The sequence below is a fragment of the Gorilla gorilla genome, chromosome 17, assembly GCF_029281585.2.
Source record: "Gorilla gorilla gorilla isolate KB3781 chromosome 17, NHGRI_mGorGor1-v2.1_pri, whole genome shotgun sequence".
Taxonomy (NCBI): Eukaryota; Metazoa; Chordata; class Mammalia; order Primates; family Hominidae; genus Gorilla; species Gorilla gorilla.
The window spans coordinates 95,553,604-95,568,633 of record NC_073241.2 but is presented as its reverse complement, the minus strand read 5'-3'; the positions used below and the strand labels follow the sequence as shown (position 1 = coordinate 95,568,633).

Sequence of the window (15,030 nt, the reverse complement as noted above, 5' to 3'; positions counted from 1 at the left end):
ATGTAATGTATAGGAAAACTAGACGTATAAAAGTCTTTGGTCATTTCCTTAATAGCTTATGAGTGTATATTAGGCTGAGTGTGACCCCACATATATGTCTGCATCCCAACCCCTGGAACCTATAAATGTACTTTATATGACAAAGAGTGAAATTACTCTATATGAAAAAACATGTGATTAAGGATCTTGAAAGGAGAACATTATCCTATATAATTCACATATGCCCCAAATGTAATCATGTACATTCTTATAAAGCATGGCAGAGGGAGATTAGATGCAAACAGAAAGTAGAAGGTACACAGAGGAGAGGGTGATTGCACATTGAAGGCAGGAATTAAAGTGATGTGGCCACAGGCCAAGGAATGCCAAGAAGTGCCAGGCAGTCCCTATAATTCAGAAGATGCAAGCAATGGTTTCTCCCTCAGAACCTTCCAGAGGGAGCAGGTTCCTGCCAACGTTTAAATTTTGGACTTAAGGCCTCTAAGACTGTGAGAGAATTAGTTTCTGTGATTTCAAACCACTGAAGTTGTGGTCATTTGTTGTGGAGTGTTCTAGGCAATGAATACCACACTTAAGTCTTTTTCTTATCATCCTCGTCTCAACCTATGTTCCTACCCAAAAGGCTTGGGTAGGAACCCAGTAATGTTAATGTGATCTTTTTTTTGCTGGGTGACATTTTTGGCACAGTTTGTAGCCACAATCTCATCTCTGACTCTGAGTGAAGCTTGAAAAACATTGTTTACTATAAATTTTAATGAAAATGGAAGCTTCTGAAGGTGCAGTTTGCATTTTCAATCTTGCAAAGCTCTAAATTATTGGACTCATGACGATCATGAGCTGTACATCACACTCAGAGCAGGACTGCACTCACATTTCATTAATGCATGCAGACCAGCGAGCTGTAACCTGGATTTATCTCTCCATAAGTTTGTTTCCAGAAAGTGACTAGAATTGGCCAAATTAATCAACAGTGGAATTTTTTTCTTCACTTTCCTGTGGTTGTCTTTGTTGCCATACATACTGCTTTCAAAGTAAGGTGGACATTAGTTGAACATTTTGGGCCTGCAAAGAGTCATGAAACTTACAACCGGTGATACCTAAGTTAGCTCTGCCTCTTCTCTACTAAGTTAGTGCCACATAACACTAAGTTTAGTGCTCATGACACCAAGTTTAGTTTTTGTCATGAGTAGCATTCTGCCTCCAAGTTTCAAATTCTGTATGATTAAAAGTTAACCTTACTTATAAATGACATGAAATCCAAAATTTCAGTAGATTGAAGTAGGTAGAAGGTTGCTTGCCTCTATGCCTAGGTGTTTCTAGCCTAAACTTAGTGTCCGCCTCAGGGTTGAAGTCAGCTGCTCTGGCTACAGCCAGTTAGAATCATGGGACTGCCTATGCAACAATGGAAAGACATGGAAGGGGCATTGTTATATTTGAAGCCCTTTTGAGAAATAACGCACAAGGCGTCCAACTCTCAACCATCGATTATAACTTAGTTGCCATATCTGCTGATAAGGGAAGTCAAGAAATAGTGTTTCTTTCGTTTGGATATGTTCCCAGATGTATAATTTTTGTTGCTTTTGGGGAAAAAAAGAAATAAAGAGGACAAGATCATGGAGGTGGGAAGGATTGGTAGCTGGCATTTTTGCTTCAATAGATAATATCTTTAGCAAAAAGAGTTTTTTTCTGATATTGTCACCAGCTCCTACTAGATGTCCTTTGCTGCTTGTTTTATGTATTCCTATGCTTATATGTTGCTACCTGGAATTGCAACATGTTTTAAAATATCACCAAGTTTAGGGCAATGTTTATCAGATATAAAGGCTGCTATATATTTATGCCTTGCACTCCCCTGTGGCAGTGGAAGTGTGAAGAGCTAGATATAAATAAATATTCATGAGTGCCTCGGCAGACAAAATATATGACAAAAGTAAAGTGTGATTATAGTTTGAAAATATGCATGTAATGAAGACACAGCAATGACAAATGTCCATGGTTGAGTAAATATGAAGCCGAACAAATTGATTTAATAGAAAATATGAGAAAATATGTTGAGTACTTGAATGTTAGAATCACAGTATTAATGGATTTTTGACATAGCTATGACATTTTTTACTGATGGTGGAAGATACTGTCTTCCATTTTGTCTGTCAAGAAGGGAAAGTTTGACAGTATAAAGTAAGTTTGCAATGAAAGCTAACAATCAGGCTTTAGGCCATACCAATAGCAACTGATTGAGCTCTTAGGTGTTAACTTCAAGACAAACAAATGTATGTCCCTAAAGGGGGTCAGAAAATTTAGATCATTCCCAAGAAAAGCCATTATTTCTCACATCAAAAAAACTGCAAGCATGCAGAACCAATGGATGTAAGAACAATTTTGTCTGCTCCTTGCTCTTTTGAGCCCAAAATATATGGGTCTTCGTTTTTAGATTGCAATGGCCAAAATAAGAAATTGATATGATTGTCACCTTGCAGGCAACAGAGGAAACTTGAAATCTGTAAGTGTGATAAAAATTGCAAGTACTGTTGACTCAGATGTACTGAGAGGTTCACATTATCACTGCCAAGTCTGCTACGTTGCCTACAAAGGAATCCACACACCAACACCGGTAAGTCCATTATTAAGATGGGATCCTGGCACAGACAGAATATATTTGATTTGGTTCATCAGTGCTCAGTAACTGAAGTAAAAAGGAATTGACACATAACAGATGGATGGAGATAAATTGGTATTACAGTGGTTAGTGTGCTGACTTAGTAACTAGATTGCTATGGAACAAATTCTAGTTTTACCACTTTCTCATGTTGTTAACTTGGGCAAGAAACAACCAGTATAAATCTTTTTCCTCATAAGGAAAAATAACAAGTTTTCCTAGCACCATTTACCTGATAGAATTTCATAAGGAGAAAATAAGCTAACTCAATTAAAGCAATCTATACAATACCTGGCACTTAAAATTCAATAAAAGTTCATATATATATATACATATACATATATTAATTACAAGTTAGGTGGTGTGTAGGTTAAATAAAATGATAACATCTTTTCTACTCAATTATGGTTTTTCAGTCATAAATATAATTGTCATGTTTGTCATTATTTTCAAAACAATGATAGGAAGAAATAAATTATACTTTTAAGTAGCTCCATTACAACACATAATTATTTTCCACCATTACTTCATGAATCTCTCTTGTTTAATAACAATTCAACTTCCAAACTTTCTTATATTTTCTTTTTCAGTACAAAAAAATTAGAGCATGCACATGACTCTAATTCATACTTCTGAATGTTTATGTTTCATTCTGTTTTTATTCTGTTATTGCTTTGGTTTCACTCTGTCAGCAAATTGAAACAGAAAAAGTAATGGAATATTTTTGGAATCTGTGTGTCACTAATGTATCAGATTATTTTCAATTAAAAATATATTTATCTTTAAAGTCTGATACTTATTTTGGAATGTATTCATTTAAATTTTAATCACAAGTTAATTTTACTTGACGATTTCAAACAGTCTTTTTTTTTTTTTTGAGATGGAGTCTTGCTCTGTTGCCCAGGCTGGAGTGCAGTGGCGCAATCTCGGCTCACTGCAGTCTCTGTCTGCCAGGTTCAATTCTCCTGCCTCAGCCTCCCGAGTAGCTGGGACTACAGGCGTGTGCCACCATGCCTGGCTAATTTTTTTTTTTTTGTATTTTTAGTAGAGATGTGGTTTCACCATGCTGGCCTGGCTGGTCTCGAACTCCTGACCTCGTGATCCGCCCGCCTTGGCCTCCCAAAGTGCTGAGATTACAGGCGTGAGCCACCGCACCTGGCTACATGACAGTTTCAAACTAAAGTTGCTCTCTTTTATAATTATTCCAACTTTTTTTTCAATTTAATGACGCCTGACTTTTAAGTGGCGGATAACTGTTTTCAAACATGCCCTTCAGGATGCATTAAAACAGAAAACAGCAAGACCTTTACATATTTATTTAAAAATTCTAATAAAATGACTAATTTTATTTTTTGTTTTATTTGTATTTTTTTAAAGTTTATTTTAGGTTCTGGAGTACATGTGCAGGTTTGTTACATAGGTAAACTTGGGTCATGGGGGTTTGCTGTACAGATGATTTCATCATCCAGGTACTAAGCCTAGTACCTAATGGTTATTTTTTCTGCTCCTCTCCCTCCTCCTACCTTCCACCCTCAAGTTATCTCCAGTGTCTGTTGTTCTCTTCTTTGTGTTCATGTGTTCTCATCATTTAGCTCCCACTTATAGGTGAGGACATGCAGTATTTGGTTTTCTGTTCCTGTGTCAGTTTGCTAAGGATAGTGGCTTCCAGGTCCATCCATGTTCCGACAAAGACATGATCTTTTTCTCTGTTATGGCTGCATGGTATTCCCCGGTGTGTGTACCACATTTTCTTTATCCGATCTGTCATTGATGGTCATTTAGGTTTATCCCATGTCTTTGCCATTGTGAATAGTGCTGCAGTGAACATTCATGTGCATATGTCTTTATGGTAGAGTGATTTCTAGTCCTCTCGGTATATACCCAATAATGGGGTTGCTGGGTCAAATGATAGATCATTTTTGAGCTCTTTGAGGAATCACCATCCTGCTTTCCACAATGGTTGAACTAATTTCCACTCCCATCAGCAGTGTATAAATGTTCCCTTTTCTCCATAACGTCACCAGCATCTGTTATTTTTGACTTTCTGATAATAGAAATGGCTAACTTTACGTTATTGAATTTTACTGCTCCGCAGCCATCTTTCCTTGTCCAGATTTTTGACACTTTTACTTAGTGCCTGGTGATATTGGGAAGCTAATTAGAAACACATGATTCAGTTTTCTTATCTGTAAAATGGAGATAAGATAATACTAGTATCCACCTTAAAGCATTTCTATAATATATACACAAATTAATAAGAATAAGGAACTTAAATAAATGACTGCAAAATAGTGAACAATTATTAGATATTGCTCATTACAATTATTACAACGTGACAGGTACATTGCTAAAAGGATCACCTTTTAAATATCATTTTACAAATTGAGAATTAGGATTAAAAATGCTAAATGATATTCTCAAGGTCTTACAGTTAATCAGTTCTAAGATCTGGTTTCAAATTTATCCTTTGCCATCATAAACAGTGATTATCTTCAAAATTATTTGAGTTATTTCTTTCTATTTATATATTAAAATCCATAGAAGGTTCAGGTGGGAAACAAATTTTTAATAACTTATTTTAATATCTTTAAACAAGAACTATTGCCTAAAAGGGGGATATTTACATATTAAATTTAACTAAGATAATTCATATTAGAACTTTATCAGTAAAATAAGTAGTAAAATAATTTCTCCATGCTACAGTGTAATCTTTTTCAGGAATTTGAATGGCAGTGCAGTCAAAGTAAATAGGAAAAATTTTAAACTGCCCTTTAAAAGCCATGCATAATGACCTAGATACATGGGAATTCATTAAGAAAATCCTCACACAAAATTATTTATATTAATGATTATCAAATGTTGTTCTCTGGCAAATTGAGTTTCCTTGGAGACATTCTCAATTAAATACTAGCTAATCTCAGACACATCTTTTTTTAATGTGCATTATTTGTTTTAGCTTAATGGTCAGTTATGTAAAAACATGTTTGTTATGGTATTTTAAACACTATAATATTAATTTTGAGATTTTTTTTTACTTGTACATCTTGTGCAGTTCATCTCCAATGTTTGTATTATTTGGAGGCAACAGAGATTAGGAATACAATTGGTGATCATAAGGTGTATTAGGGTTTTCCAGAAAGATAGAACCAACAGAATGTATGAGAAGGGATTTATTAGTTTAAATTAACAATACTTAAAAACTTATATAAAGCCAATAGGTCTTATGTTACGAGATAAAGTAATAAGATAGGAGAAAACCAAAGATATTTGCTTAATATATGTGTATATATGCACAAATACATTCTTAACAAAATAGGGAGGAAATACTCATGACAATTACAGTCCTCAGTTATGTAACTGCTCACATGGTCATAGCTGGTATTGATAACTACCTTCTTATACTACCCATTCTGCATTCCATTTGCCTTGAGCAAGCACTTGGTTCTTTACTTGTCTTGGTGGCCCAAACCTTCATTCCTGAAATGCTGGACCTTTCCTAGTTCTGTCTTGATTGAATTGTTGTAGTTTCTCCCATTGACTTTAATCATAATGTGTGGTAACACTAAGTGATACCCTACGGGATTTCCTGTATTCCAGATATACTCTTACTCACCTTTATTGTGGAGTAATAGTCCAATGTCCCCTTGGTATTGTGAATCAATCTCCCCTGCCAACATCATAGTTCCCTTCTTAGCCGATTGTCTCAGAGGCATGAAAAGCCTTAAGTGCCCAGGTGCTAGTTGTAGGTTCCAGTGCAATGGAATCATTGTTGTGTCTCCTAGTAGAAGCATTTCTCCCTCTGGAACTGAGACCTCTAAGCCAACAGAACATAATAAGGTAACAGGAAGCAAACATTTTGCTAGTGGATCACTAGGGATAATGTGAGTAGTGTTACTCACATTTCAACTCCTTGATTCCTGGACCCAAGATTTCTGGATATGGGGGAAATAGTATCATATATTGAATACTGATGTAGAACTTATACTGCCTTCTGTTTATGAAGACTCTTTAAAGGTTGTATATGAAAGAGAATCTTGCACCAGGCCTGCAAAATATTGTCACCTAGGAGGTGCTATAATTGTAACTTAAAAGGATAATTCTTTGATTCTGTCAAGCCAGCTGCATCAGGATGATGGGGAGCATGGTAAGAACAGTGAATTGCATGAGTATAAGCCCACTGCCACAACTCTTTGGCCATTAAATGTGGGATACCATGATAGTGGATAAGGCTTCCATAAGTCTATGATGGTAATTTTTGCAGAAGCATTGTGTGGAGAGAAGGCAAATTCACATTCAGTGTGTCTATGCCAGTAAGGACAAAACACTGCCCCTTCAATGATGGAAGCAGTCCAATAAAATAAACCTGCCATCAGGTAGGTGGCGATCACTCTAAGGAATGGAGCCATATCAAAATTCAATGTTGGTCTCTACTGCTGGGAGATTAGGCACTCAGAAGTGGCCATAGCCAGGTCAGCTTTGGTGAGTGGAAGTCCATGTTGCTGAGCCCACGCACAATCTGTATTCCTGCTACAATGGCCACTTTGTTCATGAGCCTATTGGGTGATTACAAGGGTGGCTGGGGAAGGAGGCCGAGTTGTACCCACAGAAAGTGTTAGTTTAGGAAATTGATTATCAAAATCCTCCTCTACTATGGTCACCCTTTGGGGAGCAATCACATGAGACACAAATATCTTTACATATTTTGCCCACTGAGAGAGGTCTATCCACATACCTCTTCCTCAAATTTCTTTGTCACAAATTTTCCAATCTTGTTCCTTCTGAGTCTTTGATCATCTAGCCAAACCATTGGCTACAGACAATAAATCAATATAATCACATTTCTGGCCATTTTTCCTTCCAAGTAAAATGTGCTACGAGGTCTTGCCCATTGGGAAGATTTCTCTTCACTACTGTCCTTCAAAGATGTCCCAGAGAGAGAATGTAGTTCTCTGATTGTTCACGCTTAGGTCTCTGCATATCATGCAGAATCATCTGTAAACCAGGCCTTTGTCTTTTCTTCCTCTGTCAACTGATTATCAGGAACTCTCCATGAAGCCACTGGGAGAAAAAAAGGCAATATAGCAGGAATAGAAACTGGGTATTCAGGCCACTTCTTCATGTAATTTACCTGTGCTTTCCAGACCTGATCAGGCCCGATCACATATATACCACTTCTATGTGATGACAGAATGCTGCTGTGCACGCCCAACTTTATGGTTTGGTGGGTCAGATAACTTTCAGTTCATGATAGGCAGCTCAGGTTGCATGGTAACTTGGTGGCCCACAATCAAGAATTCAGTTTCTACTAAGGCTCAGTAGCAGGCCAAGAGCTGTTTCTCAACAGGAGAATAGTTATCTGTGAATGGTGGCAGGGCCTTGCTTCAAAATCCTAAAGAGCTCCATTGTGATTGACCTATAGGGGCCTGCCAAAGGCTCCAAACAGCATTCCAACCTATGAATGACGTCTCAAGTACCGTTAACAACTGCTGGATCATATGGCCCAAGGGCATAGCAGCTTGCACAGCAGCCTGGACCTGTTGCATAGCTTTCTCCTGTTCTGGCTCCACTCAAAACTAGCAGCTTTTTGGGTCACTCAGTAAATTGGCAGTAGTAATACACTCGAATTAGGAAAGTGTTGCCTCCAAAATCCAAGTAGGCCCAATAGACATTGTGCTTCTTTCTTGTTTGTAGGCGATGACAGATGCAACAACATGTCTTTCACCATAAAAGTGATATCACCACAGGCACTGCACCACGGGACCCCTAGATATTTTACTAAGGTAGAAAGTTCCTGAATTTTAGTGTGATTTATTTCTCACCTTCTGACATGCAGATGTTTTACTAATAAGTTCAAGGTGGTTGCTATTTCTTGCACACTAGGTCTAACCAGCATAATAATAGCCACATAATAGACCAGTATGATACCTCGTAAAAAAAAAAAAAAAAAAAGATGGTCAGGAATTTGCAGAATCAAGATTAAAAATTTAGTTCATAGGGGCAGAGTAAACTGTGACACAGGGCTGAACATTTAGTACACCACGAAGTATAGGTCAGTGAAGTGTATGGCTGGCCTTGCCAGCTGAAAGCAAATTGCTTCAAGTGGGCTTTATGAACATGTATGGAGAAGAAAGCATTTGCCAGATCAATAGCTGCATAGCAGGTACCACAGGATGTGTTAATTTGCCGAAGCGATGAAATCACATCTGGTACACCCACCGAAATTGGAGCCACCACTTGGTTAAACTTAGGATAATCCACTGTCATTCTCCAAGATCCATTTTTCTTCTGCATAGGCCTAATAGGAGAGTAGAATGGCAATGTGTTCTAAATCACCACCCCTGCATCTTTCAAGCCCTTGATAATGTCTAATTTCTGAAATCTTTCCAGGGATACAATATTGTTTTTGATTTACTATTTTCCTAGGTAGAGGTAGCTCTAAGGGCTTTTATTTGTCGTTTCCTACCATAATAACCCTCACTTCACAGGTTAGGAGGCCAATGTGGGGATTCTGCTAGCTTCTAGGTATGCCTATTTCAATTATGCATCTGGAACTTGGGAAATAACCACAAGATGGGTCCAGGGACCCACTAGACACACTGTAAGTTGGGACCGAGCTAAAACTTCTCTGATCATATGACCTTCATAAGCCCCACTCTCTGTGGAGGGCCACAGTGATGTTTCCGTTCTCCTGGAATCAATGATAGTTCAGACCCAGCGTCCAGTAATCCCTGAAAGGTCATATTATTTTCCCTTCCCCACTGCACAGTTACCAAGGTAAAAGGCCAGAGGTTCCTTTGGGGAAGGATGGGGAGAGACTAACAGCATAAAATGTCACTAGTGTATTAGAGTCCTTCCTTAAAGGGATCCATCCTCCCCTTCATTCAAGGAGTTCACGGTCTGTAAACTGGCTCAAGTCTGGAAATTAAGAGGCTGCGATTCTGTTTTTATGGGTTGACTTAGATTTTTATTCCCTAGACCTGGAAGTTTTCTGCTTATACAGATCAAGTTAGAATGTAATAGGCTTCTCATCTGTTTTACTTCTAGGAACACCAGGATTATTTCATCAACAACATAAGTTTACACAAGTCAGGCTATTCTGATTGTTGCTTTGTCTCTGTTGCCCATTACAGTAACAATGTCTGCCTTGCCTTTGGTAATTGAGTCTGCCAGTTGGCAACTTCTACTTTGGGGTACAATTATTTCTATTGCATTTAAATTTTCCAAATGAGTTACTGAAGTTTCTTCTGTAAGATCTGGCATACAGAGAAGAGCAATTACAAAACTCTTCTGGAATGCTGGTGCTCCTCTCACAAATTCATTTCTCAAAGTGCTACCGAAAGATGTTATCTTCTGAACCCTTGCAGTGTGAGTAGGTTTTACATGGCAAATCCACTCTAGCATTCCGATTTTCCTAAGCCTTTGAATCCCTACCCTTACATTAAACCAAGGGAGATCAGACATCTCCAACCCACTCCCAACGAGCCATCTTTTGATCTGTGTTTCATCCAACCAACCAAACTATTGGTGCTTTTTTTTCTTAACTCCCTGAGCTGCAACATTAAATGCATAGCAGGCCCATATCAATAAATTTGACCTAATCCAACTTTTATGGGTTTTTTTTCCACCATTATCCCATACCCTTAATATCCATTTCTGCAAGTGTTCCCTAGATTCCTGTTTATATACATTAAGAAGATCAAGTAGTTCTTTTGAAACTTAGTGCACCTCTTCATGGGTCACATTTTGTACCTCACATTTAGGAATCTGCTGGGACTCAGTCTAGTTATATGTGCAGAAGTCAAGGGAGTTGTTGGTGGGGTATGTCCTAAGGAGAATAAGCATTGTCTTTCCTGACAACTGCTTCAGGGGAGACCATTACTCTTTCATCAGGCAATGCAGGCTTAACTCACTCAGAGGTAGAAAAGCCAATACCACTGGGGCTGAGGGTGAGGGCACTGCTGCTACTAAGACCACTTCCCCTGACAAAAAAGACTCATCAGAATTCAGGAGCTCAATGTCCCCAGCTTCCTCAAGTCAAGTCCCCCCTGACACATCACCATTCCAGCTCACAGGATCCCATTCTTTCCCAATCGATGCCCCCACTTCAACAGTACACACCCTGCAAGGCTGAGAGTTCACATTTTGTTGTAAATCAGCCAATTGCAAGGTGAGGACTTGTATTTGATTTTAAGCAATTTCAACCCTGTGGCTACAGGAGAGAATATTCTCCTTCAGGGCACATTAGAATCTTCTAGGCTATTCATGTGCATCTGGAGCTGAGGATTCCAATTCCTGAGCTCATCCATTTCTTTCACCACATTCTCCAGCAATGTTAGGAGCAACCAACCAATGTCATTATATCCCTTGGTTTTCCACAAATGTTCGAAAGAATCCTGCAGAATCATCAAGTTCCTTGTGTCTCATAAGTGGTGAATTAGGAGTATCAGGTGAATTTATTTTGTGTATCTCTAGAAACAGTTAATGCCATGGATTATCAGTGTTCTCTATACAATTAGAAGTAGAGTCCTTAGCATTTTTAGGAAGAATCAGATTAGAAAGCCAAAGATATGCCAAAACCAGCTAAGAAAATTTATTCTTAAATTTCTAGAACTACTCCTCATACCCAAATAGGATCTGTAGGAAAGGATTTATTAGCTTGAATTGGCTCACACAATCACAGAGTCAGAGCAGACCCACAATAGGCCCTCTGCAAGTTGGATAACAAGAGAAGACAGTAGCCTGGCTCAGCCCAGAAGCCTCAGAATCAAGGAAGCTAGTGAAGCCTCCAACCTGAGACTAAAAGCCTGAGAGTCCCCAGGAGGCTGCTGGTGCAAGTCCCAGAGTCCAAAAGCCAAAGAGCCTAGAGTTTGATGTCTAAAGGCAGGAGGAAAAAAAGGCATCCCACTCTGGGAGGGAGAGAGACAGAGCAGAGAGTAAGAAATTTTCTGTTTTCCTATCGGTTTGTTTCAGCCAGGTCCCCAACCAACTGATCAGTGCCTGCCCTTATCAAGAGCAAGTCTTCCTCTCTCAGTCCACTAACTCACACGTTAGTCTTCTCTGGAAATACCCTCACAGGCATGCTCAGAAATAATGCTTCACCAGCCATGTAAGCATCCCTTAATTCAGTCACTTTGACAACTAAAAATTAACCAACATGTAAGTGTAGCTGGGGGGTTTACTAGCTGTGAAACTTTGAGTAAGTTGATTAACCTCTGGAACCCTAAATTCCTTACTCTGAAAAATGGGATCAATAAATGTAATGATTAAATAAGATAACATATTAGGAGGTGATATGGTTTAGTTGTGTCTCCACCAAATCTCACCTTGAATTGTAATAATCCCCACGTGTCAAGGACAAGGCCAGGTGGAGGTAATTGAATCACGGAGTGAGGTTTCCTCATACTGTTCATGTGATAGTAAATAAGTCTTACAAGATCTGAGATCTGATAGTTTTTTAAATGGTAGTTTCCCTACACAAGCTCTGTCTTGCCAGCCATGTAAGACGTGTTTTTGCTCATTCTTAATCTTCTGACATGATTGTGAGGCATGTGGAACTGTGAGTCCATTAAACCTCTTTCCTTTATAAACCACCCAGGCTTGGGTATGTCTTTATCAGCAGCATGAGAACAGACAGATGCAGGCAGTTTCTTGGTATATACTATAAATTTACCACTCAAATACCTGATTAAGGACATGCTTCTTCTATGATATATTCGGTTTAAATTCTTACAAATATGAAAGTATAGTAAGCAGAACAATGTCCCCCCTCCAAGATTCTTATGTTCTAACACCCAGAATTTGTAAATATAGTTTCTTATAAGGTAAACACTCTGTAAATGCGATTAAGAATCTTACAATGAAGTCATCTTGGATTTTCCAGGTGGATCCAATGTAATCCAAGGGTCCTTATTCAGAAAACAGTATGCTGGATGATCCAGGTGGACTCAGTGTAATCACATATGCCCTAAAAAAAGAAAGAGGAAGGAAGGAGAGTCAGAAAAAGAGATGTGATGATAGAAGCAAAAATCAGAATGAAGGCTGGGCACGGTGGCTCATGCCTGTAATCCCAGTACTTTAGGGGGCTGAGGTGGGCAGATCACCTGAGGCTAGGAGTTCAAGACCAGCCTAGCCTGGTCAATATGGTGAAACTCCATCTCTACTAAAAATACAAAAATTAGTTGGGCATGGTGGTGCATGCCTGTAGTCCCAGCTCCTCCGGAGGCTGAGGCAGAATTGCTTGAACCCGGGAGGCAGAGGTTGAAGTGAGCCGAAATTGTGCCACTGCACTCCAGCCTTGGCAACAGAGTGAGACTCCATCTCAAAAAAAAAAAAAAAAAAAAAAATCAGAGTGAGGTAAGGTGGTTTTGGAGATAGAGGAAGGGGCCACATGAGGAATACAGACAACCTCTAGAAACTGGAATAGGCAAGAAAATGGATTCTCTCCTAGAGCATTCATAAGAAAAAGTGGCCCTGCAAACACCATGATGTTAGCCCTCAAAACATCACACATTTCTGCATAACCATCCAGAGGAAAGAAAAAAGTCACCTAAAATAGATTTGTGGTGATGCTGCCATGTCTTTAATGAAGACTTCATTGTATTATTATTATTGGGAGCAATTTGTTTCCTTTGTGTCTAAGTTTGTTTGATAAATTATAGGGTGCCGAGTTAAATTTAATTTCAAATAAATGATGAATAATATTTTAGTATAAGTATACTCTATACAATATTTAGGACATACATATTCTAAAAAGAGATTGTGATTTTCAGAAATTTAAATTTAACTTGGCATCTTGTATTTTTATTTGTTAAATCTGGCAACTATATTTTTGTCAAAACCTTCTGCTTGCAGGCTTTATTCTGGGACTTAGCTTTGCATAATGAAAGTGTCCATTAAATTATTTTGTCAAATGAGAGAACAGTCTTTTTCCAAATATGAATTATGCACAAAAATACATAAGAATACTTGTAAAAGCATCATTATTACTAGATTTTGAAACATCCTTCACTCTTGTCATTAATTGTGAAAGTATCAATAGTAATAGTAGTAGAAACAATAGTGTTGGTAACAGAAATATTATGTCTCATTTTAAAACACTAGTAATTAAAAACTGCTAGTAATTCAAATTAGAAAAAAGTTCCATCTCTCCTCTTGGAAGATCTGTAATAGTGTGTTTAAGGATACTTTGTGATTAACACTTAATGTCTTTAGAAATAGTTACCATTCACAAGAGTTTGCCAGGTTTTCCTCAATGGTCTATAACAAAAATAGATAAATTGTATGCTGGGTTTTAAAGCAGAAAGCAATCCTCATTCATCATTAAATGAATCATCAAATATATTATTTCTGTTAAATCATCAAATTAATCACCAAAACTATTTATCAAAATCATTTTATTATTCCAAATGATTTTAAACTCACACCTAATTTATAAAATCATTTTATATCATTTAAATAGCAGTTTTAACTTATGTGAGACATTATAAAATTTTTTTTGTATAGAAGAGTTCAACTGCATTATAAAAAGTGAAAAATGCTACTTAAAATGGACTTTTTAGATGAAATTCTATTAAATATGTTGGGTAAACCTTTTAAATGTACTGAAGATACAACATAATCATATTTAGGTTAATCGCTTATTAAATTTCTTATGAAAAAATTTTTGTAGTAATGCTGCTTATAGTCATGCTTCTGTCTCTATTTATACCTATCTACTCTGTAAACACCTCAAATAGTAGATAATTATTAATTAATTTTTAAATGTAGTCAGTTACTTCACAAGGGAAAGACTAGGCTTAGGTTCATATTTATTATTAGCTTTATGAAAGCTATATGCCAAAGTTTATTATATATGTATAAAACGATTGCTAATATGTGGCCAATATAATCATTTTAAACTGTCTTGCATTGTCCATTATTTAACTTAGTCATATTGTCATTCAAATAAAACCAAACAGAATGGTAATTCAGTTGAAACTTATGCTATAAAGTTTCCATCAACTAAAATCTCTTTGCTCTGATATAAGCTTTTATAAAACCCTTAAATGAACATTTGCTCCCATTTGCTTCACATACTTAATAATTTCATGTCTAACTTCCTGATATGATGCACTTTATAATTTCATATCTAACTTCCTGATATGATGCTCCTTACATCCATCTCATTGAACTATAAAATAAATAAGAAGCATCCTTCTGGAAGCCTGGGGAAGACCTCTGTTTTGTTTATTGTAACAATGTGTCTACCACATGGGGATCACTGAGTACATCTGAAACCTGTTAATCCAGGTGTTATCCACACCTTTCAGAATTGCATCAATTTATGTAATCTGCCATGTTTATATATCTTATAAACTATCCACACCTTTCAGAAT

General features: G+C 37.4%; 1 long non-coding RNA gene across 1 annotated transcript in view; it reads left to right on the top strand.

The window, feature by feature from the left end:
* LOC129528263 (uncharacterized) overlaps positions 1 to 15,030 on the top strand; it is a 96,287-nt gene that overhangs the window by 14,365 nt on the left and 66,892 nt on the right. The window contains exon 2 of the long non-coding RNA XR_008673495.2: positions 2,478 to 2,611. This is a non-coding gene — a long non-coding RNA (uncharacterized lncRNA). The remainder of the gene's footprint in view (positions 1 to 2,477; positions 2,612 to 15,030) is intronic.